Source organism: Camelus dromedarius, chromosome 15 (assembly GCF_036321535.1).
Source record: "Camelus dromedarius isolate mCamDro1 chromosome 15, mCamDro1.pat, whole genome shotgun sequence".
Lineage (NCBI taxonomy): Eukaryota > Metazoa > Chordata > Mammalia > Artiodactyla > Camelidae > Camelus > Camelus dromedarius.
Genome location: NC_087450.1, coordinates 49,938,010 through 49,950,321, shown reverse-complemented (window position 1 = coordinate 49,950,321; position 12,312 = coordinate 49,938,010).

Sequence of the window (12,312 nt, the reverse complement as noted above, 5' to 3'; positions counted from 1 at the left end):
TATTGTCTGATTTTGCTTATTCACATGATAATTCATTTTTGATATGGATTAGTTACTGAGGATTTTATAGACTGTGAAGAATGTTCCCTGCTTAATGACTGTTTGTTCTGACTATTTGTATATTATTCCATATTGTAACTAGTATCATACCAGGTTATATTCTTTCAGTGAATGGAGGTGTCTTGTTTTCATTGATTGTATTTTAGAAAGAGTATTTCATTTGAATTCATATTAGATGTTTTATAGTGAATTGATAAATGCTTTAAAATCGGCCTTTTCCCTTATCTTTTCTTGTAGTAGCAATTATGGTAGAGTGCTTACCAAGTTCCAGGTACTGTGCAGAGTTTTATATGTATTATCTCACTTACAGCTTACCAGAACTCTATAAAGTAGGTTGGTATTAAGGTTTTAAATGGAGCCTGGTAACTAGTATCCTACTTCTTTGTCTGAATTCTGAACTGCTTTAAAGACAAGGAGAGAGACTGTTGATGAGCAACACACCTCATTTATCTAAAACAAAAACAAAAACATTAGTGATGAATGTGTCTTATATCCTTGGGCAAGTAGTTTTACCAATACAGAATCAATAATTTAGACTTGCCCAAACAGGAAGTACATTTTGGCACATAAATCTTTTATTATTCCTTTACCTGTGTATATTCTACCTTTGTTTTTCCCATCAAATTCTTTAAGATCCCACTTTTGGTCCCCACCTCTAGCCCACCTCCTGCATTTCTTAGCACACAGTGAATCAATAAGTGAATTAAAGTGAAAATCGCAGTTACAAAAGGAGTTAGAGAACCAAACATGAAATTATACTTCTAAAAAAAAATGTGAAGTCCTGTTTAAGAAAAAATCGTAACTTTGGTGAGACAAATAAAAGAAAACGTGGTTTCATGGACTTAGCCTGATAAACTTGCTATAATCATTGTTTTAAAACAAAACAAAATAAGAAAACAACATAAAAAAACTGGTTTAATTGCTTTCAGTACCATTCAAGCTCCTTCCACCTGTATTACTTGTCCAAGGGCAGTGGTGACCACTTCTGTTTGCTGCTATTATTGCCTGCAGGTGCTCTGAGTTTAGAGCAAAATACTTTTAGTAGTTTTTGTTTGAAGATATCAGTAATTGAAACTCTCTTGCCTATGAAAAATGTTAGCAGAGGGGCTCTAACATCAGTGCTTTTCAACCTAGGCTTTGCATTAGCATTAAGAAAGGAAGTTTAAAAAAAAATTCTGATACCTGGGTCTTACTTTTGGAGCTTGTTTTAATTGGTCAGGTAGTTGCCTCGCCATTAGGGTTTTAAAACTTCCCAGTTGATTCTAATGTACAGCCAAGAACCACTATTCTAGAGAGTATTGTGGATGGCTTTCTAAATTTGTGACAGAAAAAATAATTCTGGATTTCATGTGTGAAAAATCTGTCCTGAATTTGGAGTCCAGGATATGTATAACGAGTCCCAGTAATCCTGTGCTTAACTTAATTCAGAGTAAAAGACATTGTGTTAAAACTTGCCTAGACATATAACACATTTCTTTCCCAGGTATTGTTTTAGTTGTAGAAGTTGCTGCCTCTTATATTTAGAAAACTGGCTTAACTTTCTCATAGATTCAGCCTACTAACATATCAGTAAATAAATTTTAAGTTATTTTTTTTTTATTTGCAGACTGTTTTCTCTGAGATAAAAATGACTAGTCTTTTTTCCAGGTTTTTTTATTGTTGCAATTGATTGATTACTTGCTTATTTATTCTTGAATAGATCACGTGGGAACTAGAGATGCAACAATCCTTTAAAAAAGCAAAAAATATCTAGTTACTCTGGTAATGAGGAAGTGCTTGATGTTTATGTGCTACCTTGTACAGTTTATTTAACTGGAAGGTACCTTTGAAATAAGTCTGGAATGGCAGTCCAATTTTAGACAAAAGTTTTGCCTGATATTTAAAAATTTGAGACAATGTCTAGACATCCAGAGGGGAGTGGCTGACAGGCATACAAATTGTAGGCCTGAACTTTGAAAATACTGTAGTGATACTTATTAGATCTAGCATGGTAGTTTAAAGTATGAGCACTGAGGCTCTACTCCCTGAGTTTGAATTCCTGCTTTCTTCTTTATTAACTGAAACTGTTGGTAAGCTTTTTAGGTGATCTCTTCCTCAGTTTCTTCATCTGTAAAATGGAGATCATCATAATAACTACTCCATTGTGAGGATTAAGTAAAACATGTAAAGCATTTTCACTAGTACCTGGTGCATAGTAAATGCTCCCTTTTAGAAAAGCCAGTAATCATCATAATAAAGCTACTATATTTTGAAAATACTGCAAAATAGAAACTTAATTTCTGATGCAGCTGTGTAAGAAACAAATATTTAGAACAACGTATACATATGCACACACCATGTTTGCAGTGTAATGGTAGATTAATGGTTAAATTTCTATTTTGAAGATAGGATTTATGTTCTAAATAAATACTAGAATAAGCTGTATGTGTTTTTTCCACAGTGATTATATATATTGTTTAAGAAAAGCTATTTTAAATTGTTATGTATGTATAATTTTATATATATATATATGTTATATGTATAATTTGTACTGTATTTTTTTCTTTTACTTTTTATATTGGGGCTTTTAGGACTTGTTAAATAAAAATTCTGTTTATAGTAGGAATTTTTCAAAATCTTGAATAACTATTACTAAAACTCACAATGATCTGAAAATTATATTCCAACATACTTAATTTTTGCTTTTCTTTCAGTAGAGAGAGATGAAAGTTCAGGTTGTTTATGCATCAGTTTGGCAACAAATGATACATAGGATACACAGTAATGACTGTTTTTAGATGCTCCAGATATATTACAAAAGTGGTAAGCATAGAACAACTTCTAATATTAAAGCATGTTAAAATAATCTAGAGTGTTCAAATTATTTTCCCAGGAGACAGTGATTAGAATGTTAGAGAAATTATGTGACCAAGAATTGTGTGATTATTTGATTTCAAAAAGATTAATTAGGAAATGTGATTCACCCCTAAATTATCTTAAACATTTTATTTGATAAATAATTCTTTGCATGTGCTTTCAGTCATTAGATTATACCATTTTACCTTTACCTTCAGTGTTTTTCAGCTGTCTTTTCTGACTAAAGCCTTTGTTTCAGTTGCTACTTTGTAGGGTTATAATTGCAGTCAGTGGATAATACATAGAGTTAATGTTACATAACCATAGTCCTTGGAAAATACAGGTAGGTGCTTTTATGACTAACATTTATCAAAAGGATATAGAAGAGAGGTCAGACTTAATCTCATCTTTACATCTCTTTAGTTCATACTATGGTGTTTTTCTTTCTTTCATTTTATTTTATAGTTCTTTTTTTTCCCCCTCTTTAATGGAGACACTGGGGATTGAACCCAGGACCCCATGCATATGAAGTATGTGCTCTACTTCTGAGCTTTACCACACACTCCTCTAGACATGTCTGTTTTTAATTTGGTTTTGTATTTTTGGTTTATTACTTAGTTGTGGACATTTGTGACATTAAGGAACATTACTATATAGTGGTTGGGGGATAGATATTGTCAGAGCATTTACCTGTGAATTGGAATTCATTTTGCAAGTAAAAGTAAACATTGAGCAAATTCAGAGTATTATTTTGGTGCAAAGATAGAACCATAAGATTATCTAAGTGTACTTAGGGGTCAGTTTTAGTCAAATAGTTTTGAAAACTAGTGATTTAAATAATTTGGGGGAAGATTTAAATTTCCTAAGCTGACTAGGGACAATAAAGTTAATCATTTGTACATGTATATTGAGTCTGTGTTGATACTGTTATTTTTTGAGGCTGGGAAATAATTTCCAGAAACACTGTTTATGAATGTATTTGAGTTTAAATTTGATATCCTGAAAGTTAGTTTATCCAAGGCAGGGAAACATCATGTATATTTTTATATTATGAGTTAATACCTAATTTTTGGTTACTTTAGCACAGGAAATTTAACATTTACTTCTTGTAATCTAATTTCCTTGAATAGTTTTGTGTCATCTTCCCCAAAACCTCACCAGATTTTGAAGAGTATTTTCTACAATTGCTTCATTTGGAAAAGTAATTCACTTACACAACTACTATGACTGCTGTATCACTGAGTTGCTTTTGTTGTTTTGTTTTGGTACTGTAAGATATGGCAAAGTTAATGATTTGGTTAGTTTAAAAAATAAATCTGAATATGAAAGTAAGATAAAGTAATAATGATTTTTTTTTTTTGGTACCAGTTTAATCAGGAAGGGCTACATACCCCTTTAGTTTTTCAGAGTTCTTTTAACTTACGTCTTCATGTATAATATTTTATGTTTGGAAATGACTAGAAATAGATTAACTCCACAAATTTATTTATGATATTTAAATTAATAAAAACTACAGAAAATGATGTTTTTTCAAGTCTACATTTCAGTTAATTCTTAATTGATTCACAAAGTACTTGTGTGCCCAGAGTTTTCAGCAGACATTTAGAAGGCCACTACAGTAGCTGAAAAGATGATTAAAATTAGGTGTCCTTCTGTTAAGATAAATAATTCGTTTTTTTCCTGAAAGTACATCATTTTTGCCCTATATTAAGGTATTTTATTATACTGCAAAATTACAACATGGAGGATTTATAGTAATAGTTTTATTCAGAGTACTTTTGAATAAAAACAAAAGCATATTTATCTTAGGATTTGTATTTTCATAGGATAAAGTTTCATATTATGCAGCTAGTAATAGTCAATAGTAGAATGCTTTTTTCTGCCCTAAAACACTTGTATTTAAGTTAGTAGAATCTATTATTTCATAAATGTTGGCAACAGACTATTGGTGAAAAATTTGGAGAGCAGTAGAACATTTTAATTTCTTAGAATAAAATATTCAAAGTTAAGGATTATTTAATTTTACTTATTTTTATTTCCAGTGTTGCTTTATTCATATAAATTAAAGAGATTTTTCAAACTTATGTGAAAGTGGTTTTATAAAAATGGTTTGATTCATTATAAAAATAATTATGATTACTGATACTTGTTTTTTAAGAATAGTCACATCATGCATTTTCAAGGGTATATATCAATACAAAATAAAAACTCTCAGATCAGTAACTGTTATATGAAGACAAATTATTTAGCCATTTGTATTTTCCTGGCATGATCACTTTGATTCTAAGTTCTTCTGTATGAAATGCCGAGTTGGTTAAATTTCAGTGTCTGTTTTTAAATGTTTCCTTTTTCATCTGTGTTTATTAACTAACCTAAGTTTTTCTGATTTTACTAAGAGTGTTGAACTCTAATATCACTTAGAAAACGTTCTTAAATATTGTTGCTGAATTTTATTTGTGTACACCCAAAGGAAATTATTTTTGAGTTAAATTTTTTCACAATGAAATAATTTTAAGTGTTACTTCCCTAAATTAAACAGTATATGTGCATGTGTGTGTTTTAACAATAACACGCCATGTGCATATTGTGACTGCTGATGGGTATAGAGCTTCTCTTTTGGGTGATGAAAAATGTTCTTAAGTTAATTCGTGATTAGTGATCGCACAACTCTGAATATACTGAAACCCACTGAGTTGTATACTTTAAAAGGTGACTTTTATGACAAGTGAAATCTCAGGCTGTTTGAAAATTACATATGTGAAGGTTATGTATAACTTATGAATTCAGTAAGTTATCTGTTGAGACTATTAAAAGAAGAAAAGAGAAATGTGATAATTCTGGTGTCTATTGCAGGGATTTCAAAATTAAAATTAATGGAAATGAAATATCAAACATCAACGTTAAAGAAAAACCTAGAAAGGGGAAAATAGCAACCTTAGCCTAGAGCATTCTATGCACGTCATCATTAGCTATTGGTGCAATGCATTTTTAAACCTTTATTATTTTTGTATGTAGCATAAAAAAGTATGGACTACAAAAGGGTACAGCTGGAGGGTTTGTTTCTGATTGAACACCCATGTAACCACTACACAGTTCAGTAATAGAATATTGCCAACTACTGGTTGGGAGAAGTTCAAGATGGTGGAATAGAAGGATCCAGAGCTCACTCTCTCCCACAGATATGTAAAAATTACGTCTACATGTGAAGTAGTTCTCACAGAATGAATACCTTCTGAACTCTGGTGGAAGATCTTGTATGATGGAGCTACAAGAAAAATCTTCACAGAACTGTGTAAGACCAAAAAAGGATGGGGCTTGTGCCCTGGATAGGGAATGACGAAGGAGGGAAAGTGCCCTCGCCCTGGGAAGCCCCTTCACCAGTAGGGAGATCAGCCAGGACAGAGGGGAGCAGGAGAGGCTCAGAGGAGAGCCCAGAAACAACTTGGCAGCAGACAGACAGAAGAGAAGCCAGCGAGGGGGCCTGCGCAGTCCCAGCCGGAGCAGCGAGCTGCTGATGCGTGCCAGCGCTGGGAGCTGAAGCTCAGGCTTCAGAGGACAGACCTGGGGAGGGTACTGAGATTTGCTTTGAGGATACAGCTTGAGGTGGCTGGCTGGAGTGAGGTAAGGGCTGAGGCTGGCAGTGTGTGCAAAGGAGCCCAGGTTTGCCATGAAAAACCCCATTGGCATGTGTACTAAGGGAGGGTTAGGACCTTGCCATAGTAGCCGCCTCCTCAGTGCTTATGGAGGGGTGGCCTTGCCATGAAAGCCCCATTAACCCACACTAGTGAAAGGAGAAATAGGACTCTGTCATGGAGTCTCCTCGGCTTGCTCTGGAAGGGTGCAGTCGCTGACAGGTTGCTTCTGAATAGAGGTGGGGCCACACAGCTTCAGAAATGGGACTGAAATTTGAGTTGTTCCAGGTGGCTTTGGTGGATATATGCCACCATTAACGTTTGTAAACTCCACACATGCAGGACATACAAGCAGGATATTTGTGTGCAGCTGGGGCAGGTCCAGTGTTAACAGTGGGTGTGTGGAGGCAGGGCTGGGGTCTGGGCTGACCCTGTAGCCCAGGGTGGATCCAGGTTTGGTTTGTGGCTGTGTGTGACTGCAGCAGGTCCTGGCACCTGACTTCAACAGGTCTGCCCTGGTGCTTTGTGAGCACAGTGCCTGAGGAACACCAGAGCAGGCCACCTGCATTCCCGTGGCTGAGGGCAGCACTAGTGACAGTGTACTTTGTGAGCATGCACAGCTGGTGACAGGTGACACCACAGAGGGCACATCCAGGTGGACATCTACAGAGGAATACTCAGTGGCTTTTCACCTAGCAGAAGCACTCCAGTCCTGCCACCCTCACACAGAAACGGATCTGGGAGCTTCTACTCCAACAACTGGGAAGCAGACCCAGCCTCTGACAGGGCTGTGACAACCACAGAGCAAACAAGAGGTCCCACTCAACACCCAGTGTAGGTTCTGGTCACGTCAACACTAATCGCACCCCCTATCAAGGGGATAACAGGCAGCACACAAAGAGGAAAGATGCGGCAGCCATCCATGATAAAAACAGCCTTGCAAGGGAAATACTAGACACACGCTGGCTACACAAGGATGCTCCCACATAAAACAGTCTTTCAAGACTGCAATGGACAGTTGTTACTCCTAACTTTATAGTCAGAGAAATACAAGTAAAATGAAGAAGCAGAGGAACCACTTGAAATTAAGAGAACGAGAGAAATCCCCTTGAAGAAGAAAAAATGAAATAAATCTCTACAGTATACCAGAATCCGAGTTCAGAACGGAGATGATAAAAATATAAAAAACACGAGGAATTAAGAGAGTTTATTGATAGAAATACAAATTACTGTAAAAAGGAACTAGAAACTATAAAGGGGAGCCAATTAAAATCAGAAAACTCATTTGCCCAGATGAAAACCTAGCTAAATGCAATAAATAGACTAAATATGCAGACAGATGATTATATTTTTTAAGGAATTTTGTTAATGAGGAATATTGGTCTGTAGGTTTTCTTGTGATGTCTAGTCCATATTTGTCATTAGGGTAACCTAATGGGAAATGTCTCCTCTATTGTGCAAAAAATTTTATATAGGGTTGGTAGTATTTCTTGCTTTAAAATTTGACAGAATTCACCAGTAAAGCTGGATGGCTGGATGGGCATGGACTTTCCTTTGTGAGAAAATTGTCATTTACTACTACTACATTGTTTTTTTTTTTTTTTTTTTTTTTTGCTTGTTTGTGATAGAGGTTTTCTGAAGTCAGTTTTGGTTATTTATGTCATTCTAGGAATATGTTTATTTCTATGTATTTGGTAGGTCTGTTATGTTTCCCAGTCTTGGAGAAGTAGTCTTATGTAGCAGATGTCCTGTGGGGCCCAGCAGCATGCTCTGCTCTGGTCACCAGAGCTATATGTTCTAAGGGTGCTCCCTGTGTGTCCTGCATGGGCCCTTCTATTTTGGCAGGGCCAACTACTGTTGGTGTTGTGGTAGTGGTATCGGCCCCTCTTGTTTGACTGCAAGGCTATGCATCATGTGGCTGTGAGCCTGCTAGAGTATGGAGTAGGCTTCCTACATAGTTGGCTCTGTGGCCTGAAGGAGCTTAGGGTTGGAGCTGGTCCACAAGATAATAGGGTCACGTTTCTACACTGTATATGTGGCCTGGGACAGTTTGGGGCTGGTGCACACCTGCTGGAGGTCAGGGCTTGGTCCTTACAGAGCTTTCTGTATTGCCTGGGGGGTTTGGGGCTGGTGCGTGCTTGCTGGTAGCTGGGGCTGGATCCTGGAGTGTTCTGGCTGTGGCGGGGTGTGGGAGCTCCGGTTTTGTGCAGCCTGCTGATGAGCAGGTAAGCGCCCAGCACTAATAGGCTAGAGGGAAGAACCAAAATGGTGCTTGCCCACACCAGAGTCCTGTGGTGCAGGAGGTGCTCCAAACCTGCTGTGTCCCCAGGGGAAGTCCCTGTTGCCTCCTGTCTCTGGAGGCTCTCCAAGATAGACAAATGAGTCCTTTCAGATCACTGCCTCTGTGCTGGGACTCAGTGTGTAAGAATTTGCATGTGCCTTTTAAGCATCAAATCTCTGTTTCCTATAGCTCTCTGGCTCTCCTGAACAAAAACCCTGCTGGTCATCAAAGTCATTCTGGGGTCTCATTTTCCCTGTGCAAGACCCTTGTGCCAGGGAGCCCAGTATGGGCTCGGACACCTCACTCCTTGGGTAAGACCTCTACAATTGTAATACTCCTCTTGTTTTGGGTTGTTAACCTGGGGCTGTGGATCCTGACTATACCATGTTTCCACTCCTCCTACCTGTATCATTATGTTTCTATTTAAATGTCTTTTATTGTTGAAAATATTTTCTGCTAGTTTTCAGGTTGCTGTCATAGATAGTTGCTCCTGTAAATAGGTATAATTATGGTGTGTCTATCGGAGGAGGTTAATTCAATGTCTTCCTACCCTGACATCTTGGCTACCTCTCCTCAACAAATTCCCATCATTCTTAATGATTATAATGAGTCCGTAATAAAGGCAGCATATTTCACTTTCATTCCTGGCATGCTGATAATAGTCACTACAGAACCTTTACCCCAGTGTATTTCTTAAGTCAGTTGTGAAGAGAATGTTCTTTGAATGCTCCTTGGGGCCTGGGGAATCAGTGAACAGATCATGTAATAAATACAGTCACATTATTATATCCCCGTAACTTTCAATTTCTTCTATATTGAGGGTTTCCAAACTTTTACATGTATCGTATCTCCTGGAGGATTTGTTAAAACACAGATTTCTGGGTCCCACTGCCAGAGTTTCTGATTTAGTAGCTCTGGAGGAGGCCTGAGAATTTTACTTCTAAACAATCTCTGAGTAACGCTGGTGCTGCTTATCTGGGGACCACCCTTTGAGAACCATTGTCCTGTGTTATACAAATAAAGTTCTGGGCATCTCAGTTTTAATGTAGGATACCACTGAGTCCACATTTTACTCAACCAGTTGAGCAACCTGTTAGAGCTACTCTCAGCTACTTGACCTAACACATTGCAGTAATTACACAGGGTCAGATAATTGAAAGTATTCACAAGACTCTTACATACTCATGAACTAAGGTTAAAGATACAGTATGGCAGGAGAAAAAGAGTAAAGGCAAACATACGAAAAGCTTTTCTCTCAGTCACCTGGGACATGCTTCATACTTAGATTGTGAGCCATCAGAATACATGTGAGATCCTTTTAGGGGAGCCACATACTCATCTGAGAAAGGATCTTTCATATCTTTGTGGTTATTTTTTATAGACATATTTTATTTCAATGATGCAAAGTTATTTTTTCTTAAGTTTTGTTTTACTCTTTGCACTGATGGTTTTGTTCTCTAAGATTTTCCTCAAACACTTTTTTGTCCACTTACGTTGATTAGTGAGAGGACTAAAGCAATGACTGGAACTTCTCCGTTCATGAGCTGAGGGATATCTCAGGAGCAAAGCATTTCGTTATGTTGGTTTCTCTCTGATCTGTTTTCCCTGCTAATAATCCTCTCATCTACTGCTTGGTAAATATAAGCCAGACTGTCAGTCTGGGAGCTAAATTAGGAAACAGGTCAAAACTCTTATTATTCGGTTCTAAGTAGAATTCTAGTCTATGTATAGAATTTCACTTTGTCTCCAAAATTTGAGCACAGTATGTTACCCGTGCCTTCTGTTGTCCCTGGCATTACCAAATTAGGAACCTCTCTTATTTCTGGTATAGTTTCTCTAGAGTGTGGATCACAAACTTTTGTTCTCAAGTTCCCTTTATAATCTTAGAAATTATTGAGGATCCCAAAAAGCTTTTGTTTATGTGGATTATATCTATCAAAATACACTATGTTAAAAAACAGAAGATTTAAAAACAGTAAATTCATTATGAAATAAAAATCTAATTATATTTTAATTTTATATTGTAATTTTAAGATTAGCATAATCCTATGAAAATATTTCTAAAACAAAAAAATTTAATGAGAATAATGGCATTATTTTAAATTTCTGTAAGTTTCTTTAATGTCTGTCTGAGTAGAAGATAGTTGTATTCTCATATTTGCTTCTGCATTCAGCCTGATTCTGTATCATGTCATGTAGTTTTTGGGAAGCTCCATTCTATACTCATGAGAGAATGAGAATGGAAAAGGCAAACCACATCTTTGTTATTATGAAAATAGTTCTTACCTTACTGACTGGTAAAGTAGTACCCACACCACAGTTTGAGAACTGCTCTTTAGAGTATAAATGTATCTTCTATTGAGTAGTGGAGAGGAATTACCGAGGCATTTGGGGTTGGGCAGGGAGTCATTAGTTTAATTTCTTCTATATAGAATCTCAGTAAATCCTGTTTCGTTTTGTTTTGTTTTTTTGAGCCTCATCCACTCACTTCTTTCATAAAAATAAAACCTCACTGTAAGGAATGTCCTTGGAGATGTTATTTCAGATAGTAGATGATTGACTCTCATCCTGTACCAGGATTCTGTTTTCAGAGCAGTTTGGCTAGTTATTACCTTCCTAGGAGAGGAAAGAGAGGGAAATTTGAGTGGGGATGGCAGGCAAACGTTCGAGGAATAGGATAGAGTGTGTCTTCTCTCCACAGTCATTTCGCAGCAAAATCTGCCCAGCTGAGTAGGTATCAACTAATTTTCTGTTTCCATTACTGATATATTTTTGTCCTTTTGGATTTATCTTTTTATTTTTATTTTTCCCTGTTATTGTAGTAGGATTTTGAGAAGCAGCAAAGATATGTGTGGCAGCTGTTAATTCTTACTCTTATCATTATGCATGATTGACATTATTACTTTGGTCTTCTTCACCATTTATTTCTTGATAAATTGCTGTAGATGATTTTATTTTCCAAAAATGGCCACAGTGTTATCTCCTGTCCCGTTCTCTTCTTCACAGAATGAGAGGAGTGATAACTGTGTGATATCTGAGGCTTGGCCATACATGGCTGTGCACCTCTAGCTTGTTCACTGGAATACTTGTACTTAGTGCTGAGCTGTCATGTAAGAAATCCAGTTACCTGAGGTTGCCTTGCTGTGAGGAAACCCAAGCCACATGGAGAAGAAATGTTTAGGTACTTTTTTGATAGTTCCAGCCTGTGACCATTTGAATATCTCTATATAAAGCCCAGACGTTTGAAGCACAGAGAGGCTAGCTCTGCTCTGTACTGTCTAAATTTCTATCTCTCAGAATCTGTGAACATCATAATAATACCATTATTTTTTATCTCTAGGCTTTGGAATAAGCTGAAATAATAACTGGAATGGGTTTTAGTACTGGAAGTGAGAGGCTGCCATATCTTTTGGACTGAGCAGTGGGCAGAACCTGGAAGGCCTCTAGGAGGCTATCAGTGGGGACTTTGAGGAAGCTGAGGAAAATGTTGGAAGCTGGAGGAAG